This window comes from Anomaloglossus baeobatrachus, chromosome 5, assembly GCF_048569485.1.
Source record: "Anomaloglossus baeobatrachus isolate aAnoBae1 chromosome 5, aAnoBae1.hap1, whole genome shotgun sequence".
In the NCBI taxonomy this organism is placed as follows: domain Eukaryota; kingdom Metazoa; phylum Chordata; class Amphibia; order Anura; family Aromobatidae; genus Anomaloglossus; species Anomaloglossus baeobatrachus.
In genome coordinates this window covers 536,450,092-536,467,994 of record NC_134357.1, presented here as the reverse complement: position 1 = coordinate 536,467,994, position 17,903 = coordinate 536,450,092, and the positions used below count along the sequence as shown (strand labels likewise).

The following is a 17,903-nucleotide window of genomic DNA, read 5'->3' as shown; positions in this document are numbered from 1 at the left end:
ATAGTGCTCGTTTGTGTATAAGCTCACGTTCAGAGACCCTACGAAGGGCTGTTACTATATCTTGGGCCCGTTCTTTTTTGATTCGGGACCCATGCTTAATAAAAATACCCCGTATGACACATTTCAATGCTTCCCACTTATAAGTGGGGGCTGTGTCATCGGTTAAGTGGTCTGCTACGAACCCCGTGATAGAGGTCTGAACGTCAGAAACACAAAGCTCATCCAGCAACAGCGACTCATTTAGCCGCCACGAACCCCTGGGGGTCGGGAGGGAGGGTATCTCAACTGTACAATAGACCGGGGCATGATCCGACCATAGAATGTTGTCCATCCCAGTGTATCGAATCCAGGGGAGAGCGTTGTGTTGTAAAAGTATATAGTCAATGCGACTGTATGAGTCTTGAGTATGGGAATAGAAACTATAGTCCCTGTCGGACGGGTGTTTCAGTCTCCAGGTGTCGAACAGTTGAATACGCAATAGAGCTTTTTTGATACGTTTGATCGTGCTGTAGGCAATGTTAGATTTCCCCCTGGAGTTGTCCAATGTGGGGTCGAGGGTGACGTTGAGGTCGCCACACAGAACCACTGTACCCTGAATCAGAGGGACCGCAACGTCTATCAGGCGGGTGACAAAGCTGTCTTGTTTTTGGTTTGGGGCATATGCGTTAATGACTGTGAGTGTTTGATCCCCTACCTTTAGCGAGAGGATGATATACCGTCCAAGACTATCAGTCGTACATTTTAGGATTTGATGTGGAAGGGATTTATGGATGGCTATCGCCACCCCTTTAGATCGGGAATCCGGGTTGTCTGAGGATACCCATGTCTGATAATACTTATTTTTGAAAATGGGGGCATGCCCTTGTTTGAAGTGGGTCTCCTGGAAACATACCATGCTCACCTTCTGTTTATGGAAGTGGTACAGGATCTGTGTTCGTTTCTCCGGAACATTAAGGCCCCTGGCATTAAAAGAGGCAATAGTCAGGTCCGCCATCTAAAAGAGAGTGTGACATTAAAGATAAATGAGAGAAGGAATCGAACACGATCAGCCCGGTCGCCAAGAGAGGAAGGAGGAAGAGAGTTGAAAGAGGTAGAGTATAGCGAAGAAGAAAACAAAGAGAACAACAAAGCACAAAACCTTGTATGATAAACTAGATTCGAACAAACGTTCCTAGGGAACATGTCCGCCTTTGAATGGCAGGACAGGGGATCCCAACCTATTTGGGGAAAAAAGATGTCAGACATAGCAAAGCAAAACAGAACTCCGGATATACTAGAAACATTAAGGATGACCACAAGCACCGGCTAAGGAATTGATGACTAATGTAATACGGGCAATGGATAGGTTTAAACTCAGCAGATGAGAGTCACTTAGCTGTAAATAACTGTAAATAACTGCGTGTAGAATATGTCATGAAGGCACACACGGCCTCAGGGCCTCTCTATGTCGGGTATCGAAAGCGTCCTGCCCCTCGGCCCCGTTCTCCTCTCGGAGGCAGGCCCCTCTTGGGCCCCGGGAATGAGGTTGGTCTGGTGGGTGTGATCCTTTCCCTGGGGGTCCAGGTCTGAAGCAGGGTAGTTGGCCAGGCTGCTATAGAAATTGTGGGTAGGCCCAGGCTCCTGATGAATGCCGGGAGGTCCTCTGGGGAGCGCAGGACCCGCCATTGAGAGTCTTTTTGCACCGCCAAGGAGAATGGAAACCCCCACCGGAACGGAAGTCCCTTTTCTTTCAGAACATCCAGAAGGGGCTTCAAAGTAGCGCGTTGGGCTAGAGTGTGCCTTGAGAGATCTGGCATTATGCGGATGGCAGAACCATTGTATGACAAGTTTGGCTTCTTCCTGGCTGCCTGTAGAATAGCCTCCTTTGCTACAAAGAAATGCACCCTACAGACCACATCTCTTGGGCGGGGGATCATCCGGATCTGGGGGACGCAGAGCCCTATGTGCTCTATCGAGCTCTAGGGGGGCACCAGGCGGTTTCTTTAGCAAATTATTAAAAATGGAACGAAGGACGCCAGGGATGTCGGGAGCAGCTATAGATTCAGGTAGGCCTCTAATTCTTAAATTGTTCCTTCTATTTCTGTTCTCTTGATCATCAACGTGTTGTTGAAGGGCAAATAGCTGCTTAGACTGGTTTTGTACTGTCTCTTGGATAGATTGTATAGAGACTTGTGAATGTGATTGCTGCTCAGTGAGGGTATCAACCCTATGGGTGAGTGAGGAAAGATCAGATCGCAGTTGGATAAATTCTTGCTTACATTCCGCCACCACTTGATTAGCCAGTGCTGCGATGTCATTCTTGGTGGGGATCGCTTGCAGCAGTGATCGCAGGTCTGCCAAGGACGCCGGGCGGTCCTCCCTTGTCGAGGCGGCAGCGTAGGATAAATTGGGGTATGCACAGAAAGAGTCCTGTACAGCTGGACCGTATATCATTTGCTGTGCACTTTGGGGATTATTTATGCCGCTCCATGATGGTGATACGGTGACAAGACGAAGTGGGGCTACCCCTGACACCATGGGCCCCTTATTCATGGGCATCAGTGCACCCCCTTCCGGAACCCCGTCTGTGTCCCCCAGGCTCTCAGCCCAGGAGGATCCTGTGCACCAACTATTGGGTGAGGTGGGGGGCATTTCCATCTGGGGCGTCCCCCAGAACTCAGTGGCCGTCTCCCTGGATTCATGCGGTCCCCCTCCAGTCACTGGGTCCCCCAGGGGTTGTGTGTCCCCCGGCGAGGAAGTGTGGCTTATGTTGTTATTGCCGTTACTAATATGGGCCCTCGGCAGCAAGTCCCCCCTCCAGCCCCGCACCGGGGGCCTGGGATCAGGCAGTCTGTTAGGGGTATCCGCTGCTCCCGTCTGGGCCTCAGCTGCTCTGCGTGGAGCCTGTTCCCCCTGGGCCCGGGGCTGGGGCGGTGACTCATCCTCCAGGCCCGATCTCGCGTGCAATCCACGGCTGCACGCCGAGATCTCCCTGATCCCGCCGACACCAGCCGCGGGTGGACTGCGGGGACTCACCGCTCCCATCCGCGATGCAGCAGGGCATGAGGCAGGCGAGGTCGCGGCTGCGAATGTCCCGTCTTCCAGCTCCGGCCTCCGGGGCCGCGGTTCAGGTAGGTGGGCGCCATCTTGGAATGGCGTCTGCAGCTTCACTAAGTCCCCCGCCGCAGGGCTTTGTTTCTTGCTCACCGCTGCTGTGGATCTCCCGGTGGGTCCTTTCGCATCATGGGGGGTCTCAGCTGCTTCACCCCTCTTTTGGGTCTCCGGGGTTGCTGTGTCCTCAGGCATCCGGACAGGGGCAGGACTCATTTCGGATTCTGCAGGCCGCAATTCTTGCTCCGGCTGCGAGGTTGCCCCCGATTCCTTGGAGCGGGTAAAGTAGGCTCCAATATTATTCAGGGGTGCAGGTGGCCGTCCTGGGGTGTTGAGCTTGCCCTTTTTGGCCGATGATTTGCCCATTTTATGTATATAATAGCCGGCTTTATGGAGGATTATAAGGAGCTCCAGAGAAGCACGTCTTTACCCTGCCATGTCCAGCTCCGCCCCCCACTTTATCAGTTTTGAGCACTTTTTCATACCTGCCGTTAGGGTGACTTAGGGCAGTTCAAGGATAGCCGTCGGTGAGTGGGGGCGCCATATCGTGTTTTTAGGGTGCCAACCCCCGCGTGAGGTAGTGGACAGGAGGGAGGCTTACTTTTAGGGTTTTTATTCTTTACCCTCCTCCCTTCTCCACCTGTGCACTTTAGGTTGTACATTGTGTGTATTGTGGATGTTTTAAGCTTACCAATAAAATGATGTTTTAAGGGTTTATTTATATAAATTGTTAATGTCCGGTGATAGCAAAACTTTGGGAGGATACAATCAAATAGATAGACAAGACTTGGGGAATCAAACTCCCAAAAGATCCGTTTCTCTGTTTATTCCATGCCACAAGTTGAGAGGTGAGAGAGGGAAGAGCAGTTTTTCATTCCAAAAGCAGTACACGGTGTTAATACTATCGGTTAAAAAATGCATTTTGCGACTCTGGCTTACAAAACAAGCCAAACTCAATGTAGTAGAGAAAAAAAGGGTTTTCAGCTCACCAGTTTGTTGTAACCTACAATCAACTACTTTTTGTGAACATCTTCCATCCCTCACACATTAGCATTGGTGGCTGTTAAAAATTATATGCAGAAATATTCACAATATTCTATCAGTCTGCAGAATTTCATCTTGGATGCTACATTATTTTTGCTTCAAAATACTTTTTTCAGATTCACAAATAAATTATTTTTACAGAAGCTTGGTTGTTCGATGGGGGCTAAGTTTTCCCCATCAGTAGCAATCATCTACATGAATTTTTGGGAGGATAATTACATATATACTGACATGAATCCATTTTTAAGCCATATACATTGTTATATGAGATTTATTGATGATGGTCTTAAGGCTACTTTACACACTGCGATATCGGTCCCGATATCGCTAGTGTGGGTACCCGCCCCCATCTGTTGCGCGACACGGGCATATCGCTGCCCGTGCCGCACAACATCGCCCAGAGCCGTCACACATACTTACCTGTCCGGCGACGTCGCTGTGACTGGCGAACCGCCTCCTTTCTAAGGGGGCGGTCCGTGCGGCGTCACAGCGACGTCACTGAAACGTCACTGAACCGCCGCCCAATAGCAGCGGAGGGGCGGAGATGAGCGGGACGTAACATCCCGCCCACCTCCTTCCTTCCTCATAGCGGCCGGGAGGCAGGTAGGGAGAACTTCCTCGCTCCTGCGGCGTCACACGCAGCGATGTGTGCTGCCGCAGGAACGAGGAACAACTTCGTTACTGCTGCAGTAACGATAATTGAGAATGGACCCCCGTGTCGCCGATTAGCGATTTTGCATGGTTTTGCGACGATGCAAAATCGCTTATCGGTGTCACACGCAACGGCATCGCTAATGCGGCCGGATGTGCGTCACAAAATCCGTGACCCCAACGACTCCGCATTAGCGATGTCGCAGCGTGTAAAGCCCGCTTTATTGTTTGGAAGGGATGAACAGATCTCATTCCTTATTTCATAGATTATTTAAATTATTATCCCTTCAATGTTTTTTTCACCTATTTGGTAAATTCTGAACAAATTAAGTATTTAGACATGACATTGACTGGCTGTGTAAATGATCATCAAATCAAATGCACATTATATCGCAAGGCTGTTCCAGGGAATTCGCTCCTACATGCTGCCAGCATTTCCGTATTTCCGAACATATTTATGACATACGTAACCCCACTTCTAGGAATCTTTCTGGTGCTTCATCCCATTTTGTACATGCCCATTGTGGTGATCTGAGCAATTTTAAACTGCATGCCCTGAAACACATTATAACCAATAATACGGGTGAAAATCATATTCAAATGTTACACCAACAAGAAGCCTTTATGATACTATATATGAATACTAGACAACCTGCAGGTTTAAACAAACAGACTGATCTTTGGTATATTTATTAAGTCCAAGGGTATATACTCTTTTGCATATTTAATGTCCTCTATTTTGCATAATTAATTGTTTTGACCATGTCATTTCCTCTTTTTATTAGCTTTCACAAGACTGTTTATATCGCACTAGTGTGGTTTCTCCTTATGATTATGACTAAAGACCCAGCGTCTGAAACGTGTCAATCATAGGAAATTTTATCCTCACCATGTTTTTTATCTATTAGGAATTAAAGATGTTTTTTTAATCTCTAACAATTTCTGTCTGCATGGACGTTTCGTGCTGGAGCACCTCCTTACTTTGATTGTTTACAAAACAAGCACCAGATATTAAGGAAGTGTTAAATACCATTAAAATGTTGATGCTGATGGATTAATTAGAAGCAGAAGATAGCAAAGAGAAACGTATGTCTAGTTTTTTTTAAAAAATGGAAAACATTTACAAAGAAAAACTATTCTCAAAGATAGATTTCTAATTTAATGCAACGTTTTAAAGATACACCCTGGTATAGCTGGGGAGAACTAGATGGCTCGTTGTGGAGATTGAGGATAGAGAGGTAAAACAAGGAACCCTTATGTTATGGTTATTTTTATGTTTATTGTTTTTGATGTACAAGTTGAAAACGCCAACATGTTTAGTGTTACGACAGAAAAAAGATTTAAAATGGATGAGAATTGTTAAAAAGCTCACAGAGAATGTTTTCATTTCTGTAACTATTTTGTTAATTCATCAAATAAAATGTTTAAAAAAAAGACAGAAAAGGCATCTTCCATATATCTCAAGTAACAGAGAGAGAGAGCAGCCATTATCTGACAGAGAGAGAAATATACAGCTGCCTCCATCTTATCTTACAGGAAAAATATATCTTTGTACTTCATTATCCAGTAGATAGAAAAATAATCAAAATTCAAAGTAATAGAGGAGCAGACCTTTATATAAATTTGGGTTCTGGGCCCAGACTTTACCTGAACCCCATTGGAAATCACTGGGGGGATGACAGTACTGTGGGAACATTATAATGTGTGTGGGGGGGGGGGGGGGTGGCGGTACTGTGGGAACATTATACTGTGTCTGGGGGATGGCAGTATTGTGGGAACATTATACTGTGTGGGGGGATGGCGGTACTGTGGGAACATTATACTGTGTGTGGGGTGAATAGAGGTACTGTGGGGACATTATACTTTGTGTGTGGGGGAAGGCGGTGCTGTGGGAACATTATACTGTGTGTAGGGGGATGGCTGTACTGTGGGAACATTATACTGCGTGTGGGGGGATGGCGGAACTAAGGGAACATTATACTGTGTGTGGGGGTTGGCAGTACTGTGGGGACATTATACTTGTGGGGGGGGGGGAAATGGTGGTACTGTGGGAACATTATTATGTGTGTGGGGGGATGGCGGTACTGTGGGAACATTATACTGTGTGTGGGGGGATGGCGGTACTGTGGGAATATTATACTGTGTGTGGGGGGATGGTGATACTGTGGGAACATTATACTGTGTGTGGGGCTAAGAAAGGAGTGGAAGCATGAGAGCAATTTTTCTTTCCTCACTTCTTGGTGTTCAGAGTTGAGTCGTCTGTATCTTTCAGAGGAAAAGGAACAAAATCTTTCTGATTCTTAGAAAGCGACAAAATAAAAACTAACAACTCACCAAAACAATCCCAGTACTGAAAATATTAATGCCCCAGTAATGGGGAATCTCCACATACCTCCTCCTGCAGAGCCGCACACCTGGATGGTAAATGCTAGAATGTACGGGCTCCTTCCAGGTACGACGTCATTTGTCACATGATAGGGGCGTGTTCAAAATGCAGCCGGATGTTTTGCAGAGGGAATAAACATTATTTTTCTAAGTCCACGTGGTCCTGCAGTTGTTTATAATAGAAGCGGGGGAAGGGGGTAAAACCTCTAGATGGGGGGTGCAGGGGGCCCCCTTTCATGATTATAGTGTACAGGGGGAAACATCCCCACGCCCACTAACCTGGAAGGAGCCCATACATTCTAGGCTCAACTCTAGATATATGGCTGCTCTGTGCTTCCAGGACCTGTGATGATGTCACATGGAGGGGAGGAGTCAGGGGTCACATGATCAGCTCCTCAGTGTATGCAGGACTCTGCTGTGCTGGATGAGGTGAAGTTTATCTGTGATGAAGGGGATCGACATATTGGTGCAACCGCACAAGGGCCCGGGAGGTTTGGGGGGGTCCATTTCTACCTCCAAAGTCGGTGGAATTGTGCATTTGCTTTTCGATGAGTTATTGCACTGAAAAGGCCCATTTACAGGTTTTGCACAGGGGCTCTTTTCTATCTGTGTCTGCCAGTGATGTCATGTCAGGAGTAGAGATGACTAGAGATGAGCGGACCCAGACAGTGAAGTTCTGTGGTCGTCCTAAACACAGACTTCACAAAAAATAACAAAATAGCGTTCGGGTGCTTTACGTATGCTGACCACTCTCGCGAGCATCACTGTGCTGGTGTACACTCAGTGCTCGGTCCGGTGCGAGCCGCTTGTAGCGCTTGAATTCCTCGTACTGGGGGTAACATCAGCGTTATCAGATGTAGTGTATACAAGAGAGAGAAAATAATCCCACCCACTTTCCCCTGGAAATACTCAGTGTCATTGTTAGATTTATATTAGTTTTCAAACAGAAAAGTCATCAAAATAGAAGAACGGTATGAGAAGAAAAAGAGGGGGAATAGGAAAGAATTCCATCAATAACAAAGAGCTTCAGTTACAATTAGGGGAGAGATAAGAGGGGAGATCAACAGGTATAAAAAGGGACAGATAGAAAGAAGAGAAGAGGGGAGATCAACAGGTATAAAAAGGGACAGATAGAAAGAAGGGAATAGAGAAGCGGGGAGATCAACAGGTATAAAAAGGGACAGATAGAAAGAAGGGAATAGAGAAGAGGGGAGATCAACAGGTATAAAAAGGGGCAGATAGAAAGAAGGGAATAGAGAAGAGGGGAGATTAACAGGTATAAAAAGGGACAGTTAGAAAGAAGGGAATAGAAAAGAGGGGAGATCAACAGGTATAAAAAAGGACAGATAGAAAGAAGGGAATAGAAAAGAGGGGAGATCAACAGGTATAAAAAGGGGCAGATAGAAAGAAGGGAATAGAGAAGAGGGGAGATCAACAGGTATAAAAGGGACAGATAGAAAGAAGGGAATAGAGAAGAGGGGAGATCAACAGGTATAAAAAGGGACAGATAGAAAGAAGGGAATAGAGAAGAGGGGAGATCAACAGGTATAAAAAGGGGCAGATAGAAAGAAGGGAATAGAGAAGAGGGGAGATCAACAGGTATAAAAAGGGACAGATAGAAAGAAGGGAATAGAGAAGAGAGGAGATCAACAGGTATAAAAAGCGGCAGATAGAAAGAAGGGAATAGAGAAGAGGGGAGATCAACAGGTATAAAAAGGTACAGATAGAAAGAAGGGAATAGAGAAGAGGGGAGATCAACAGGTATAAAAGGGACAGATAGAAAGAAGGGAATAGAGAAGAGGGGAGATCATCAGGTATAAAAATGGGCAGATAGAAAGAAGGGAATAGAGAAGAGGGGAGATCAACAGGTATAATGGGGACAGATAGAAAGAAGGGAATAGAGAAAAGGGGAGATCAACAGGTATAAAAAGGTACAGATAGAAAGAAGAGAATAGAGAAGATGGGAGATCAACAGGTATAAAAAGGGGCAGATAGAAAGAAGGGAATAGAGAAGAGGGGAGATCAACAGGTATAAAAGGGACAGATAGAAAGAAGGGAATAGAGAAGAGGGGAGATCAACAGGTATAAAAAGGGACAGATAGAAAGAAGGAAATAGAGAAAAGGGGAGATCAACAGGTATAAAAAGGTACAGATAGAAAGAAGGGAATAGAGAGGAGGGGCGATCAACAGGTATAAAAAGGGACAGAAAGAAGGGAATAGAGAAGAGGGGAGATCAACAGGTATAAAAAGGTACAGATAGAAAGAAGGGAATAGAGAAGAGGGGAGATCAACAGGTATAAAAAGGGGCAGATAGAAAGAAGGGAATAGAGAAGAGGGGAGATCAACAGGTATAAAAATGGGCAGATAGAAAGAAGGGAATAGAGAAGAGGGGAGATCAACAGGTATAAAAGGGACAGATAGAAAGAAGGGAATAGAGAAGAGGGGAGATCAACAGGTATAAAAATGGGCAGATAGAAAGAAGGGAATAGAGAAGAGGGGAGATCAACAGGTATAATGGGGACAGATAGAAAGAAGGGAATAGAGAAAAGGGGAGATCAACAGGTATAAAAAGGTACAGATAGAAAGAAGAGAATAGAGAAGATGGGAGACCAACAGGTATAAAAAGGGGCAGATAGAAAGAAGGGAATAGAGAAGAGGGGCAGTAGAGAATATGGGATCATTCAATAATTCTAGAAAAGAAAAGTCCCCAATTAATCCATCAGTGGCAGTATTTGTCCCCTCCTGCTGGCAATGAAAAATATATCTTTGTACCTCATTATCCAGTAGATAGAAAAATAATCAAAATTCAGAGTCCTCAGTAGTTGATGCCTTTAATGTCTGACGGAAAAGATGGAAAAACATATAATATAAAGTGACAAAGAGACCGGAGGAGTCTGGAAAGCGGCTAATTATTACCATCTTTTCAGTCATTAACAGGAATCAACTACTGAGGACTCAACTTGGATTATTTTTCTTCTTATCTGAAGCAACCGAAGAAAGGAGGGAGAGGAGGCCGGTGTTCCCCATAGACACATCCCAAAACATTGCCATGACAGCCGGAGGCCTAACAATGGTGTCCTAGAAAGTGACAATACATTATACATTACATTATACAGCGACACTGACTGAAAAAGATAGCGTTCTACTTCTAGAATATTCTGTAACCAGAATTTACTATGCGTATGTCCACCATAGCATACATGACAGGAAAAGGAGAAAGGAGATAGACTTCAATAGAGAAGTAAAAATAAATTTTATTGGTAACAATATTAAAAATTTAACATAAATATAGCACAATTATTAAAAGCATAGAGGAAATGGACCGGCTTTGTAAACATACAGAACAAACATTACAAGAATATCAAAGTTATGGCAGAATCCCAAAGATTACATGTGAACATAAAGTCTGGAGTGCCTGTATTGAATTGCCAGAATGGGAGCCATATGGAAATGAACAGTCAGCCTCCTGCAGGGCTATAGTAAATAGTGAGTTGAGCTGTTTAGTCACTATGTCAGAGACAGTAGAGTGCCGAAAGATTAGGTCAATCAATTAGACAATCAAATAGTACATACCAACCAGCTCAAAAAATATACCTGCAGGGGGGGACTGGCAAGGAACCGCCCAATGCGCGTTTCACGTGTCTTAGTGCTCGCTTTATCAAGGGGGATACTCGCTAGTAATCTGCACTGAACTTTTAAACCATGTGGCAGAAGTCACATGTTCCAAAAGTGCCAGTCACAATAGGATAGCTGGCGCATGTGCACCACCTATGAAGCGGTTCATTGCAACTGCGGTGTCAAGAAGCCGCGCACACACCCGGCAACCGGGACACGTCACCAAGCTTACCTGGCATGCGCGCTAGCAATGAAAGACGTCAGGGAAGCAAAGGAGGGTCATTCATGGCTATCCGTGAATGCGCTCTCCCAAAGGACTGAAGACACCAAATGTGGAAGATGTGAGTAACCATACAATCAATGTAATAACAATTAATTCAAATGAAGCCGTTCCATGTTAACTTTGGAGAACCAGAATCTTCAGCATTCCCACCGTAGTACAATATAAACAAGATTTTCTTATTTCAATGCAGAAAATGAAGGGATCATCAGGACAATAGCATGTTGCCAATAAGAGAAAAATATTGAATATCAATATGTATATTTAAAAACACATAATAACGATTATAAAGCTATATAGCAGTATCAAATATGAAAAGAACATAGTGTATAGTATGCAACAATAATTGATTGTTAGTTGATGCCAAAAGTCAGAAAGCAGAGACCACACAGGAAAGAATATCACAAAAAGGGGGCGAAACTTAAAGTTTCATTTAGTCCATTCGGTACCAGGGCACCCAAAGTTACTATCCAATATGGCTCCATTTGGGCTAAGATTTTTTGGAGATTGCCACCTCTGATTCCCCCTTTGATCAGGTCAATGCCCCTTATTTTAAGGGATTTTGTATCACAATTATGATATTCCCTGAAGTGGCGGGGTAAGGTTTTTAGGGTCGTAACATCCCTGATTGTTTTGGCTGTGCCAATATCCCGCACGTGTTCTCGAACTCTCACTTTGAGTTCTCTAGACGTTAGTCCAATGTAGATCTTAGAACAGTCACACGTGGCGTAATACAGCATGTGTGTACTTTTGCATGTAATATAGTACTTAATAGAGAAAACACATGTAAAATCTGCTGTACTGAATGAAGCGGAACGCAGGATATTGGCGCAGGCCAAGCATTGACCACAGGGGTAGCACCCTCGTAATGGATCCCTAGGACCAAATGGACTAATGATTTTAGGCATATAATGACTTTGAGTCAACAAATCCCCCAAATTCTTACTCCTTCTTGAGGTCATTAGTGTTCTGTCTGATACATGGGACTGTAAAGAAGGTTCCAGTTTAAGGATTGGCCAGTGCCTGTTCAAAATGCTTCTGATTGTGGACTATTCGTGACTAAACGTAGATATAAATCTGATATTCTCATCTGACTTTTTCTGAAGAGAAGGTTCCAGTAGATGATTTCTAGGGGTGCATTTGGCCCATCTATATCCATTCTTCACATTTCGCCTACTATAACCCCTTTGTAGGAATCTTGCCTCCAGATCACGGGCTTGAACCTCAAATCTCTCATTGGTGGAACAGATCTGTCTCATCCTCAAGAACTGACCAACTGGGACAGCTTTAATGGTTGAATATTGATGGGATGAGGAGGCGTGTAAAAGGGAGTTGGCAGATGTTGATTTTCGAAATACATCTGTCTGAATTGCTCCCTGTGAATCGACTATCATTTGAATATCCAAGAAGTCGATCCGTTGTTTATCAAACTTGTATGTGACTCTGATATTCAAATCATTCTGAATGAGGGATGACATAAATTCCTTGAGCTGCTCGACTGGGCCCTGCCACAAAATAAAAATATCATCTATAAATCTTGTCCAGCACTGAATATGGGACATGGCCTGTGGGCCCCATCCCCAAACAAACCCCACTCCCAGAAACCTAGGAAGAGGTTTGCGCACGAAGGCGCACAGGCCGCACCCATAGCAGTGCCACAAGACCGATGATAGAAACTATCCTTAAAAACAAAAAAATTGTGATGCAGGACGAAGTCGAGCAGCTCAAGGATCAGGTCACAAAAATGGCTGTCCCGGTTGGTAACTCTGAGGAAGAAACGGAGTGGTCTATGCAGGTGTTTGTCTCCACCAAGTGTTCTAAATAGTAATCTATGAACCTGCACACAGGTTCACATAGACCACCAATCCCTGAAACTATAGGACGTCCTGGGGGGGTGGGGGGGGTTTGTGGATTTTCGGCAAAATGTAAAGGGTGGGTATATTGGGGTATGTAACAATTACGCCCTCCATTACTTTTTTGGTGATGAGGCCCTCCTCAAAGGCCCTAGTAAGAATCCCTTGAAGTTGATCAGAAAAAGATGAGAGGGGACAAGAGTGTAGTTTGGAGTAAGTTTTGGTATCCCTTAACTGTCTATACACTTCCTTCTCATGTAGTATTTTAGGCCAGATCACCATGTTTCTCCCCCTTCTCCGCATTTTTAAATACAACGTCCTCCATGGCTCGTAGTTAGTCCAGAGCCACCCGTTGCATATGTGTCAGGTTATGAAAACGTCGTTTAGTTTGTATTTTTCTGAGGTCTTCAGTCATTAATTAAGTGAATATTTCAATAGGAGGACTTAGGGACACGTGGGGAAACCTGGTTGATCTGGGCAAAATATTACTTGGAAACGTACCTTGCTGCTCTATAGTCTGTTCACGTAAGAGTTTCTCCAATTTTGCCAATGCTTCCCTTTCTGTCTCACTAGTGAATGGTGAATCTTCCGCTGATCTATTGTGGAGTTTCTTTAATAAAAGTTTCCTTGCGAAGATGTGGAGGTTTTTGAGGGCTACAAAAAAATTAAATCCATTAGTTGGACAGAAAGTCATACCCATAGAAAGCACACTCAATTGTGCCTCAGAGAGTACATGTGATGATAAATTGATCACCTGTAGCACTGATTCATAAGCTTTACTCTGCTGTCTGGTAGTTATGTGGTTTTCTTTCTGTGCTTTACCACATTTGTGGGATAATTGTAGTGGTGCACCTCCAATGGCCTCTTTAGTTGGAGCACAGCTCCCATCCCTTAGATCTTCAAAAGATGTAAAAGATCTAAATGAATTTGATCTTGACCGTGAAGCTGAACTAGATCTAGACGAGGTGCAAACAGTAAAATTTCATTATACATAGGATAGCAAATATTGGGATATTGGGAGGAATGTAAAGCCGCACCACAAAGGGTGGTACAATACTAGCAGCAGCTGCAACAGTTAGACTATGTAATAAAGCTGGCCAGTAGTAATTACATATAACAGTATAGACACATCATATATCTACAGGGACTACAGTAGATGAACCAGACATTGGTATCAATCCATACATAAACTGTAGTTACATGGAAAAATGTTCAACCATAAACAGGGTGCTGGATATATAATATCTGCTACTCCTAATTGTAGTATCTGCCCTTTAAGCAAAAGTATACCATAATGTAGCCATCTAAATACCTGTGGCCATTTGTAAATCACGTAAGTCCTCTGCAGCACTGCAGATTACACCACTCCCACCTCGACGCGCGTTTCACCGCACTGCCGGTTTCATAAGGAGGTGTGTACATAGTGTGGTGTGTGCCCCTTATAAAGGCCCCATAATTGGATCCAGGCGCACACTGTTGGTCCGGTGTATGGGTGCACATCATGGCGTGATGCGCATCCTGCGCGCGAGTCGTCCGTCAAGTGCGTCATGCGTCACATGACCGCACCGCAGGAGCGAGGAACCTCACCTTACCTGCGTCCCGCCCGCAATGAGGAAGGAATGAGGTGGCGGGAAGTTCGTCCTGCTCATCTCCGCTCCTCCGCTTTGATTGGCCAGCCACTTAGTGACGTCGCGGTGACGTCACTGTGACGCCGAACGCACCTCCCCCTTGAGGGAGGGATTGTTCAGCAGTCACAGCGACGCCGATGACCAGGTAAGTGCGTGTGACGCTGTCGTATTGATAATGTTCGCTGCGGCAGCGATCACACGATATCGCATGCACGACTGGGGCGGGTGCTTTTGCATACGATATCGCTAGCAATTGCTAGAAATATCGTACCATGTAAAGCCCGCTTTAAAAGTGAACTTCTAAAAAAAGAAACCAAATGGATTGTGGCACTTGATACTATGACACCAAAGGGACTGAACAAATGCTTGAGCTTGAAATCCTTTCTACCTGTATAGCGCGAATTTTAGCATATACACTATTTTCATTGTACAGCATTTTAATATTTTCCTTTGTTTTCTTTGTGTCCCTATTTATACCACCATCGGTCATGTGACGCGGTCATGTGACGCATGACGCGCTCAACAGGTGACTCGCGCGCAGGATGCGCATCTTGCCATGATGTGCGCCCATACACTGGACCAAGAGTGTGCGCCTGGATCCAATTATGGGGCCTTTATAAGGGGCACACACCACACTATGTACACGCTTCCTGATGAAATCGGCAGTGCGATGAAACGCGCATCGAGGTGGGAGTGGGGCAATCTGCAGTGCTGCACAGGACTTACGCGGTTTACAAATGGCTACAGGTATTTAGATGGCTACATTATGGTATACTTTTGCTTAAAGGGCAGATACTATAATTAGGAGTAGCAGATATTATATATCCAGCACCCTGTTTATGATTGAACATTTTTCCATGTAACTGTATGTATGGATTGATACCAATGTCTGGTTCATCTAGTCCCTGAAGATATATGATGTGCCTATACTGTTATATGTTATATGGTGGTCTGTGTGCGTGCCTCTGGATAAGTGCCTCATAAGTGTCAGAAATATACCAGAAATGAAATGTAATTCTATGGCCTAACTCTCCATGGTCCCCATTCATCTCTGATTCTGACAATCCATCTGTCTCATTCACAGGTATGACCGTCCAGTTGTTCTATGCATCTGAATTTCCTGCTTTGAGTTTAATCTCCTCACCTGCATATACATTTAAAGTCCCTTTGCTATTGGTATGACCGTCCAGTTGTTCTATGCATCTGAATTTCCTGCTTTGAGTTTAATCTCCTCACCTGCATATACATTTAAAGTCCCTTTGCTATTGGTATGACCGTCCAGTTGTTCTATGCATCTGAATTTCCTGCTTTGAGTTTAATCTCCTCACCTGCATATACATTTAAAGTCCCTTTGCTATTGGTATGCTAACCTGCTGTTTTCATGTTGTATAATTAGTTAAATCCTGTCTGTATTTTTTTTTTTTTTTTTTTCTCTTCTTTGAGTGCTTCCTACCTGTTTGTAATTCTTTCATGTGCCTCACCCCTGCTGGTCAGCTGATGTTCATCTGGGTCAATGAGACAGGTATATAAGTACTGCACTAGGTCTATGACCGTGGTCTGTGTGCGTGCCTCTGGATAAGTGCCTCATAAGTGTCAGAAATATACCAGAAATGAAATGTAATTCTATGGCCTAACTCTCCATGGTCCCCATTCATCTCTGATTCTGACAATCCATCTGTCTCATTCACAGGTATGACCGTCCAGTTGTTCTATGCATCTGAATTTCCTGCTTTGAGTTTAATCTCCTCACCTGCATATACATTTAAAGTCCCTTTGCTATTGGTATGACCGTCCAGTTGTTCTATGCATCTGAATTTCCTGCTTTGAGTTTAATCTCCTCACCTGCATATACATTTAAAGTCCCTTTGCTATTGGTATGACCGTCCAGTTGTTCTATGCATCTGAATTTCCTGCTTTGAGTTTAATCTCCTCACCTGCATATACATTTAAAGTCCCTTTGCTATTGGTATGCTAACCTGCTGTTTTCATGTTGTATAATTAGTTAAATCCTGTCTGTATTTTTTTTTTTTTTTTTTTCTCTTCTTTGAGTGCTTCCTACCTGTTTGTAATTCTTTCATGTGCCTCACCCCTGCTGGTCAGCTGATGTTCATCTGGGTCAATGAGACAGGTATATAAGTACTGCACTAGGTCTATGACCGTGGTCTGTGTGCGTGCCTCTGGATAAGTGCCTCATAAGTGTCAGAAATATACCAGAAATGAAATGTAATTCTATGGCCTAACTCTCCATGGTCCCCATTCATCTCTGATTCTGACAATCCATCTGTCTCATTCACAGGTATGACCGTCCAGTTGTTCTATGCATCTGAATTTCCTGCTTTGAGTTTAATCTCCTCACCTGCATATACATTTAAAGTCCCTTTGCTATTGGTATGACCGTCCAGTTGTTCTATGCATCTGAATTTCCTGCTTTGAGTTTAATCTCCTCACCTGCATATACATTTAAAGTCCCTTTGCTATTGGTATGCTAACCTGCTGTTTTCATGTTGTATAATTAGTTAAATCCTGTCTGTATTTTTTTTTTTTTTTTTTTCTCTTCTTTGAGTGCTTCCTACCTGTTTGTAATTCTTTCATGTGCCTCACCCCTGCTGGTCAGCTGATGTTCATCTGGGTCAATGAGACAGGTATATAAGTACTGCACTAGGTCTATGACCGTGGTCTGTGTGCGTGCCTCTGGATAAGTGCCTCATAAGTGTCAGAAATATACCAGAAATGAAATGTAATTCTATGGCCTAACTCTCCATGGTCCCCATTCATCTCTGATTCTGACAATCCATCTGTCTCATTCACAGGTATGACCGTCCAGTTGTTCTATGCATCTGAATTTCCTGCTTTGAGTTTAATCTCCTCACCTGCATATACATTTAAAGTCCCTTTGCTATTGGTATGACCGTCCAGTTGTTCTATGCATCTGAATTTCCTGCTTTGAGTTTAATCTCCTCACCTGCATATACATTTAAAGTCCCTTTGCTATTGGTATGCTAACCTGCTGTTTTCATGTTGTATAATTAGTTAAATCCTGTCTGTATTTTTTTTTTTTTTTTTTTCTCTTCTTTGAGTGCTTCCTACCTGTTTGTAATTCTTTCATGTGCCTCACCCCTGCTGGTCAGCTGATGTTCATCTGGGTCAATGAGACAGGTATATAAGTACTGCACTAGGTCTATGACCGTGGTCTGTGTGCGTGCCTCTGGATAAGTGCCTCATAAGTGTCAGAAATATACCAGAAATGAAATGTAATTCTATGGCCTAACTCTCCATGGTCCCCATTCATCTCTGATTCTGACAATCCATCTGTCTCATTCACAGGTATGACCGTCCAGTTGTTCTATGCATCTGAAT

The 17,903-nt window shown here is 44.2% G+C and overlaps 1 protein-coding gene across 2 annotated transcripts in view; it reads right to left on the bottom strand.

The window, feature by feature from the left end:
• The window catches only part of LOC142312184 (uncharacterized), a 203,625-nt gene extending 196,382 nt beyond the window's left edge, over positions 1–7,243 (bottom strand). For both annotated transcript variants that reach the window (XM_075351086.1, XM_075351085.1), the window contains exon 1: positions 7,178–7,243. The gene's annotated coding sequence lies outside the window, so the exon portion shown is untranslated. The remainder of the gene's footprint in view (positions 1–7,177) is intronic.
• Between the last annotated feature and the right edge of the window lie 10,660 nt (positions 7,244–17,903).